At 57.7% G+C, this 8,946-nt stretch overlaps 1 protein-coding gene across 21 annotated transcripts in view; it reads left to right on the forward strand.

Moving 5' to 3' along the window:
• Positions 1 to 8,946, forward strand: part of NCOR2 (nuclear receptor corepressor 2) — a 217,925-nt gene that overhangs the window by 152,283 nt on the left and 56,696 nt on the right. The window lies entirely within an intron of this gene.

Consider the following 8,946-nt stretch of genomic DNA (forward strand, 5'->3'; position numbering starts at 1 on the left):
TCAAGCTGTGTCTCCCCCTCCACTGTGTCATCTCCCTGGGGGCGGCTGGAGGCCATGTGCGGTAGTGCTGACCTCACATCCTCCCTTAGAAGCCAGCTGTGTGTTCATTGGAGCCAGAACGGCAGGGTCCTTCCCTTTCTGGCTCAGTGACCTGTCTCTGTGCCTCCGTTTCCCCTTCTGTGAAATGGGAGGGGCATCTGAGTTGGTTGTGAGGACCCAGAGCAAACAAGCATCAAGGGTCTGAGGATGGGTCCTGCACTGTCGGGGCTGCATCCTGTGGGCTCCCCCTTGTCTCTGGGCCGACTCCTCCCTCGCCCGTGCCCAACACTGACAGGAAGGCTGAGGCTGGATGGCGCCTGACCCCCATTTACCTGCCTGCTCTCATTTACTCTGATCCCAGCTCCCAGAGTGGCTCTTGTTTCCATTCCGTTTCACAGAGGAGGAAGTAAGGAGTGAGGCCAAGGATGGCCTGGGGCTGGGAGCAAGCCCAGGCCTCCAGCTCTCGTCCCCCTGGCCCCACCAAGGCCCCACCGCTGACCTGCAGCTTCTTGTGCCCAGAGCTCCAGGTCGTGACTCACAGAGGGAACAAATGTCCTTTCTTGTGAAGGCCCAGGGTGCACAGGGGCAGGCGAGTGTGAGGACGGGGCAGCCTCCAGGCCCCCACCCTCCCCACCCTGGGAAGGGGGTGCTGCTGAGTGGCCTGAGTGCTCTGCCCTGGGGTTTCAGACACTGACTAGGAGCAGCCCCAGACCTGAGCAGACCCCTCCCTCCCAGCTCCTGTCTGGGCCCCCTGCCCTCCCGAGGCCCCAGGCCCCTCTTCCGAGCTCCCCGCCCTTAAGTGTGGCGGACCGTCAGCGGCTCTCCGGAGAGGAGCTGCCCTGCCTCCTCTCCTAGGCGAGGCCCTGGAAGATGAGAGCTCTTCAGCAGATGAGAGCAGTACGCATGGGGGCCTGGGCACTGTCTCTAGCTGCAGGGCGCGGGGGTGCCGTTAGCCCCCCAGGGGGCCACACTGTTGTTCTTCTCTGTCCTCTGTCCACTGTGCGGTTTCCAGGATGGATTGCACCATTGGGTGCAAAGGAGGCTTCCCTGAGATTGTGTGAGTTTTTTCCTCTCCCTTATTTAATTTCGGTAAAATACATATAACATAAAATTTATTATTGTTTTGACTATTTAAAAGCGTACAATTCGGTGGTATTAAGTACATTCACTGTGTTGTGCAACCATCACCTCTGTCTAGTTCCAGAATGTTTTATCACCCCAGACGGAAACCCCGTGCCCACAAGTGGTCACACCCAGCCCCCAAGGCCTGCCAGCCTCTGGCATCCACTAATCTCCTTTCCGTCTCTGTGGATTTGCCATTCACATGAATGGAATCCTGCAGTACGTGCCCGTCTGTGTCTGGCTTCTCTCACTCAGCCTCGCGTTTTCGAAGTTCATCCATGTTGTAGCGTGTGGGCTTCGTTCCTTTTTATGGCCGAGCTCTGTTGCACCTCCCGGAGGGACCCCATCCTGCTGATAATGTTCATTCGTTCGTCGATGGTCCTGGGGGTGTTTCCCCCTTTGGGCTCTTGTGAACAGAGCCGCCAGGAACATTTGTGTAGGATTGCACGTTTTTTTAACCACACGTGAGACCCTGCATCTCAGCTGTTGGCAGCAATATCACCTGCCACCCCCTACGCCACCCACTAGGCAGTGAGGGGCTCCGTGTGCATGTCCCAGGACTGCCAGCCGGTGCTCCCACAGCCCCCCGCCCCCCGCCCCCCGCAGAGTGTCTTCTGTTGTCCCGGCGGCTCCATCCCTGGCTCCCTCCCTGTTGCCTGGGAACCGGGAGTTGGCCAAGTTGGCGGCTGTCCTCTCTCTCCCTCTGGGAAGGGCAGATCTGGGGAATGGGAGGTCGGCGGGGATGACTCACCAGGCGAGACGGGAGTGTGCCCCACTGTCTCAAGGTTGGGTCCTCACAGCAGCAGTGAGCTCATCCCGGGTCCTGCCCACAGAGACAGCAGCGCAAGAACCCCCTGGGGACTGTGCACGCCAAGGCCCTGCTCAGTGACATTTGTAATAATGCGATGAGCGCCAGCGTGCTCGTCTGCCGTGAATTACAGCAATCTGGACAATTACTGCTCAGGGTGGCTGCTAATGGCTGTGTGTTCCAGGCAGCAGGAGGGGGCGGGGCAGGGAGGCAGGTGCTGGCAGCCCTGGTGACTGTTCTCCACCACAGGCAGGGGTGGGGAGGCTAAGAATGTTGTGGAGCCCCCCGTCCAGCCCTCAGAAACCCAGGAAGGGACTCAGGAAGCAGACGGCGTGCACTCATCTTGCTACCCAGCCTTCCCATCGACCCAGTGCTTCACCCTGTGCAGGGCAGGGGTACCCAGAAATGAGCCGGCCTGGTCCCTCCCATGGGGAGCCCTGGGAAGTAAGCAGCCGGCTGTCCCCAGGGCCTTGGGGGTGTTGAGCCTGCCTGGAGCATCCCAGACTTCCAGAAGTCTGGCCTTGAAGGTTGAGCTCTCCCCGCCATTCCCAGAGAGAAACCAGGCCTTTTAGCTCTGTGACCTCAGGCACGTCCATCAACCTCTCTGTGCCTCCATTTCCTCATCAGTCTAGTGGGAATTAGGATATAGCGCACCATGTGAGTATCCTGGAGCTGCCCTACCAACAAACAAACTGGGAGCCTTAGGAAGAACAGCAGGGCGCTCTCTCCCAGCTCTGGAGGCCAGAGGTCCGAAGTCAGGTTGTGGGCAGGGCTGCGTTCCCTCTGACTCTAGGGAGGAAACCTGTCTTGCCTCTCCAGCCTCTGGTGGCTGCCTCGGTCCCTGGTGTTCCTCGGTTTGTGGGCACATGGCTCGCATCTCTGCCTCCATCCTCACGTGGCCGTATTCCCTCTGTGTGTGTCTGTCCAAATTTCCCTCTTCTTACAAGGACCCACCCTAACCCAGGATGATCTCATTTTAATGTGATCGTATCTGTAAAGAGTCTTTTTCCCAATAAGGTCACCTTTGGAGGTGGCAGGTGGACATGAAATTCAGAGGGAACACGGTTCAATCCAGTATAGCCTCCATTTGTTCTCCAAAAAAACAAAACGAAACCCAGAAGAGCTTAGGGCAGCTACGTGTCAGGCATATTGAGGTCCCCGTCACCATTTGTAACTCTCACCCATCCCTCAGCCGTGTGACCCTGGCCTGACCCGTCCCTGTCTTGGCCTCATTTCACTCCTACTCTAGCATGTGACTGGGACACCATCTCCTGGGGGTATCATAAGGGGGGCATGAACCATAAATGTACGGTTCTTAGTATACAGTGGGTGCTCAGAAGAGGTAGGCCCACAGTTTAATACAGAAGAATACTCCGGAGCCTTTTGTGCTGAGTTCAAGCCCTGGTTCTGCCCCTTCCAGATATGTGACCCGGAGCATTGTTCTGCTTCTCTTGGGCCTTGGCTCCCTGTGCACATGTTGGGGAGGTGGAGTGGAGGTGAGTGACCTGCTGTGCAGGTGTAAAATGACACTTGGAGGAGGTTCCAAGGCCAGAGAGGGTTCCCCTGAGATAGGGGCCCTCGGGCTGGCATGAACGATAGTAACACTGCTCAGTACTTCTCAGTATTCCTGGGTGCGAGGCAGGTGCTGTTCTTAGTTCCTTTATTCACATTTAGAAACCAAGGCTCAGAGAGGTTAAGTGAGCTGTCTCAGGTCACACAGCTCTTAATTGGTAGAGCTGAGATTTGAACCCAGGTACTCTGATTACGGAGTGGGAATGGGGCTACTGTGAAGTTTGAATGAGTTAGTCCATGGGCATGGCTACTAATCAGATAATGAGGGGCACCTGGGTAGCTCATTCGGTTAGGTGTCCGGCTTTTGATTTCGACTCAGGTCCTGATCTCAGGGTCATGGGATCAAGTCCCACGTCGGCCTCCGCACTCAACACAGAGTCTGCTTGAGATTCTCTCTTTCCCTCTCCCTGTGCCCCTACTGCTTGCGTGTGCGCACTTGTATGCTAGCTTGCACTCTCTCTCTAAATAAGTAAATAAAAATCTTTTCAAAAAATCAAATAATGAGGGAGGGAAGAGCGTCCCAGCAGCAGGAATAGCACGTGCAAAGGCCTTGTGGCAGGGGCAGTGTGGTCAAGTAAGAAGATATTGAAACACGGATGAGGGGGTGAGAGGCAAGGGATGGAGAGTCTTTTGGGATCCTGGCCTTACCAGCTGTGGGATGGAGTTTGGTTGTTACTCTCAGAGCACGGGGAGGCGGTGGAGCAGGGCCCACAACAGCTGTAGGGTTCTGGGTGGGCAGGTGGGCACCTTCTCTTCTTGTGTATATGGAGTCAGGACTGCCTGCCCTGGGGCTCACACCAAGTAGGGACTGAGCATGTGCAGGAAGCAGCCTCCGCAGGAACCGGGCAGCTCCAGGGAGCTGGCTGCCCGCCCTCAGGCTCCGCGCCATGCTGGGCAGGAGGGGCAGGCCAGGAGCTGGGCTGGGATGCGAGACTCTAGTTCCCCTGGGAAAGGTCAGCCTGGCCTGGCTCAGAGTCTTGACCCAGCTGTGCGGGAGGTCTGGGGCTCTGCTGGCAGCTCCTCTTGGTCCCCAGCATCTCTCCTCTGCTGGGCAGGGTGCCAGCTGTGGAGGGGGTAGGGAAGCCCCTGGTCACACCATTCCAGACCAGGAATAGGCACTGGCCTAGCTCCAGGCTACCAGCCCCTCCCTGGCCTCAAGTGGCGTGCCTGGTGAGGGGAGAGAGGCAAAGTGAGTGGCTCAGAGTGGAGGCTGCTGCAGGGCCAGGTTCCGGTGGCCCCGGGCAAGTCTCCCAGGCTGGGTGGAGCTGAGGCCGACCCCAGAATTCTCTGGTGTGCAGTAATGCTGGGCCTGCAGCTCTTGCCCCCACCCCCCCCTTTCGTGGGGAGTGAAGGAGAAACCTCTAATTGCTTTGCACCTCCAAAGTGCTTGTTGTGCACGCTGGCTGGTTTAATTAGTTTTTACGGATGAAGAGTCTAAGGTTCAGGGAGGGGAGGTGTGAGCCCCCAGCCACGGAGCTTGAAAAAGCAGGCCCTCCCCACACACAGTCCGTTGTCAAAGCCTCCTGCTGCCCCTACTGCAGGGACCACAGACGAGGAGCAGCCTGTGCGCTGTCTGGACCGCAGCACACCCACTGGCGGAGGCTGTGACAGGCAGCGTGGTGCGGTGGTCAGTGTGCAGGCTGGGCTCACGTATGCTGGGCCACCTCTGGTGTGGCGATCAGTGAGGGCCCAGAAGGGGACAGGGCCAGCCCTCAGAGCGGGTGCCTGAGGGAGGCTGACGTAGAGGGGTGGCGGTATCAAGGGTCGTTAGAAGGGACAGTGTGGCGGCATTAAAGATCATTAGAAGGGACGGGGCTGATGCGGGTCGGGAGCTGCTGCCACCCTTGGGCTGCTGCAGAGGAGTCACATCTTGGGCACGTTGCCTCCCAACCTGGATGCTTCTGGTGTGTGATGGTTCAGGAGGAGGACAAAGTCGGGTTTCTGCATGACCTCGGGGTGGAGGGGGCGGGCAGACTTGGGGAGGGCTCCAGACCCCTCTGTAGTTCCTTGTCAGGCCCCTCGAACATACAGTGAGGCACCTACCAGCCCACTTTGCTCCCAGGAGGAAAATCCGCACGTCCGCGTTCCAGCTGCTAAGTCCTCAGGGAGAGCAACACATGGCAGCTTACACAGCAGTGATGATGCGTGTTTTCACGTGGCAAGTGCTCACTGGTTTGAGCGCTTTGCATGAATTATTGTACCAGGCGAGTGCTGTACATATGTGGACGTACACGTGTGCGCACACACAAAGGCACACACACACACGACTTCCTCTTTGCAGACGAGACAACCGAGGTCCAGAGGGCTGAGTGATGGGCCAGCACGTGCACAGCGGATAACGCAGAGCCACCCCACCCCGGGAGCGTGCTCTCTGCTCTGCTCTGTAGGAAAACTTGACGCTGAACGCGTAACAGTGGCATTTTCCCAGAGTGGTAGGCAAGGCGACCTTAGGTCACACAGAGGTGACTTGTTTTCATCTTAAGTGTCTACTGGACTGTGTGTTGGGGGAGGAGAGGTGGCTATCTGACATCCTATGGATGATTTGTAGCTCTAATTGCTGAAACTGGGGCTTATTTTTAAAAGCATAAATGGAAAAAAAAAAGGCAGGTAAGTCAAAGTTCAGGCATGAAGTTGTCTAGCCAGGATCCTGACAGGATTTCAGGACTGGCCTGAGTTTTGGAAGCTCTGACACAGAGTCGGTGCCCAGCCGGGTTGCCAGCTGAGTGGCTGAGTCCATGTCCAACCCACCCAGGGCTTGGGGTTTCTGAAAGAAGGAAGTACTGTGACTCAGGACTAAGCTTGCTGGATTTTTTTCCCCTCTCCTTCGACAGTGTTTTGGGCAGAAAATTTTGTTTCGCAAACTGGAGTTTCTTTTGGAAAATGGCAGCTGGCAGGAGGGATGGGGATGTGTCCTTCTTGCCGGCAGCCTGTGCTCCTTCCTCATGGAGGGAACAGAAAGCCTCAGGGTTGGAAAGGGTTGGCTGGGGCTGGGGAGCCACCGTGTTTTCCTGGAAGGGGGTACCCATTTTCCAGAAAGCAGCTGTGGCTTCCCCATGACCCACATGGATGGTGGTGTGCCCCTGGGTGCTACCAGGCCCTCCCTGCCCTGTTTATCTGAACTCGCTGATGGTGGCCTGGGGGTTAGCTGTTGGTGTGGGTTCATAGACCCTCCGGGGAGAGAGCTGCCTGTGGCAGGGACCTCGAGAGGGGGCCAGGCCAGGGCCAGGCCAGGGACAGAGGCCTTTCTGGGGGCTGAGTCACTGCTCCTGTAAGAACGGTTCATCACAGGCCCCTGCACAGTGCATGGGAAGCTTCCTCTGAGGGTGGCCAGAGCAGTCAGTGGCTATGCTGAGCCCCCCAGGCCATGGTGTTGAGACACCCCTCCTGCTACCACTCCTGCAGCCACCCACTGCTCTGTCTCCTTCGGAGCTCCGAGTATGTGACTCAGACCTCCTGGCTTGACTTCCTGTCTTGGTCAATTTCACTTCCTAGTTCCTGCCTCCTGACTCTTCAGAATGAAACTCCTTCCTTAGAAATTAGAAGTGGGGTCGGGGAATCCAGACCACAGCAGACATTGGGAGAATCTGCCATCTGGGCATTGGCGTGAAACGCTTGTGGGTATGCCCCTGGGTGTGAGAGGTGGGCACTGCCTCCAGCCTTGTCTAATGAGGGTCCAGGGCACCGTGCTGGGATAAAATATTCAGCCCCCTCCTCTCAGGAGCTCCTTCCTGAGAGCTTCAGAGAGGTGGCAGAGATGCCATGGGACACCCAGGAGGTCCCCAGACCCAGACACTCGGGGACTCTGGAACTTTGTTCATTTACCAGGTGCCTTCTGCATGCCTAGCAGTTATGGGTGCAGAGACGTGACAGGCAGTGAACAGTGGAGCAAGGGAGCCAATTCTGAGAGTGATAGTGCCCTGGAAGTAACAAAGCCTCGTGATGGCAGGGTGGCTGGGGGGGATAGCTTTAGAAAAGATGGTCAAGGAAGGCTTGTCTGAGGACGTATCACTTGAGCTGAAGGAGGACAGAGGCAGATTTGTGAAAAAGCCATCCAGGTAGAGGAAACAGCTCGTGCAAATGTCCTGGTCACACTCAAGGGCTGGACATAAAAAGTCCCAGTGGCTGGAGTGGGTGAGCAAGGGGAGAAGTAGGAAGCAGCCTGGCCAGGTGGGTGGGGCTGGTTCTGCAGAGCCTCACGCGCCACACTGAAGCCTTTGGATTTTATTCGGAGAGGCATGGGTTGTCATTGGAAGATTGGCATTCTCAAAGCTCACTTGGACCTCCCTGCAGGGTATGGATTGAGGGACTCAGGCAGAAAGTCCTAGATCCCTGGCATGGTTGGGATCCCAGGATGAGGGCTGGGTGCGTGGGTGCGTTAGGGATGCCTGTTCCGTGGGTTTCCATGGGCAGGACATAAAGGCTGAGGGCTAAAGAGACAAGCAGGTCAGTGACCCTGGAGTTAAGAGAAATCGGTCATGACCTGGATCTGGATCCAAAGTTCAACCCCGTTAACTTTCAAACTCCCGGGAGCTGCCTACGACATCTCTAGCAGGTGTTTATACAGGGGCAGGCTGCTCTGGTTGTCAGGGGTGTCTCGGAGAGGGAGGAAAGAGGCGGCTGTCGTCCCGAGACCCTTGGGCAACAGAGAACCGTTTGGGGACTCCAAACCCTTCCTCCCAGCCCTCAATGGTTGGAGGTCTCATTTGCACTCAGAAGAGACTCCTCAAATCCTGAGCTTCCTCCTGGAATGTGAAGCCGGGCTCACCCATCCATAGACCAGAGGGTGCTGGAAGGAGTGCACGGCCCCCTTCCTGTGGTCCCAGACCGCCATAGTGTCCCACGGAGGGCCTGGCAGCTTCAGGCCGGGTGGGGGGCAGACCGCAGGTGGAACTGGCACAGGGAGGGGAATGACAGCGGCAGAAGCTGTTTGCTCCCCGTCTGCTGGGGTGGAGAAGCTCTGTTTTTCTGAACCCTCATCTGTTCTTACCGCTGCTGCTGACGCCGCCACCGCCACGGATGGGGAGAGAGGGAGGGGGAAGCCAGTGCCAAGTTGGCCCGCCCCTTCTGAACCTGGGCTTCTGCCACGCTCCCCCGCCCGCCCGCTCCCGAGAGCCTCCGTCTGGAGGTCACATTCAGCCCTGACGACGCGTCTCGCTGGGTCAGGCAGCGGGAAGATCCAGCCCAGGCACGCAGCGAGGCTGCTCAGGGCACTGCTGCCCCGTCAGGCTTGGCTCTTTGGATTCTGCCCAGCAGAGGCGTCCGGGGACCGGGGGCTCCCGGCCAGCACCCCTTGCTGAGCGTCTGTTCAGGGTGCACTTGTGCCTGGAGGAGCCTCGGACACTGTGCACCCTGGTGACGCCTGGCACGGGGCACGAGCACACAACTGACAAGTTCCCGCCGCTCGC

Source organism: Ailuropoda melanoleuca, chromosome 12, assembly GCF_002007445.2.
Source record: "Ailuropoda melanoleuca isolate Jingjing chromosome 12, ASM200744v2, whole genome shotgun sequence".
Classification (NCBI taxonomy): domain Eukaryota; kingdom Metazoa; phylum Chordata; class Mammalia; order Carnivora; family Ursidae; genus Ailuropoda; species Ailuropoda melanoleuca.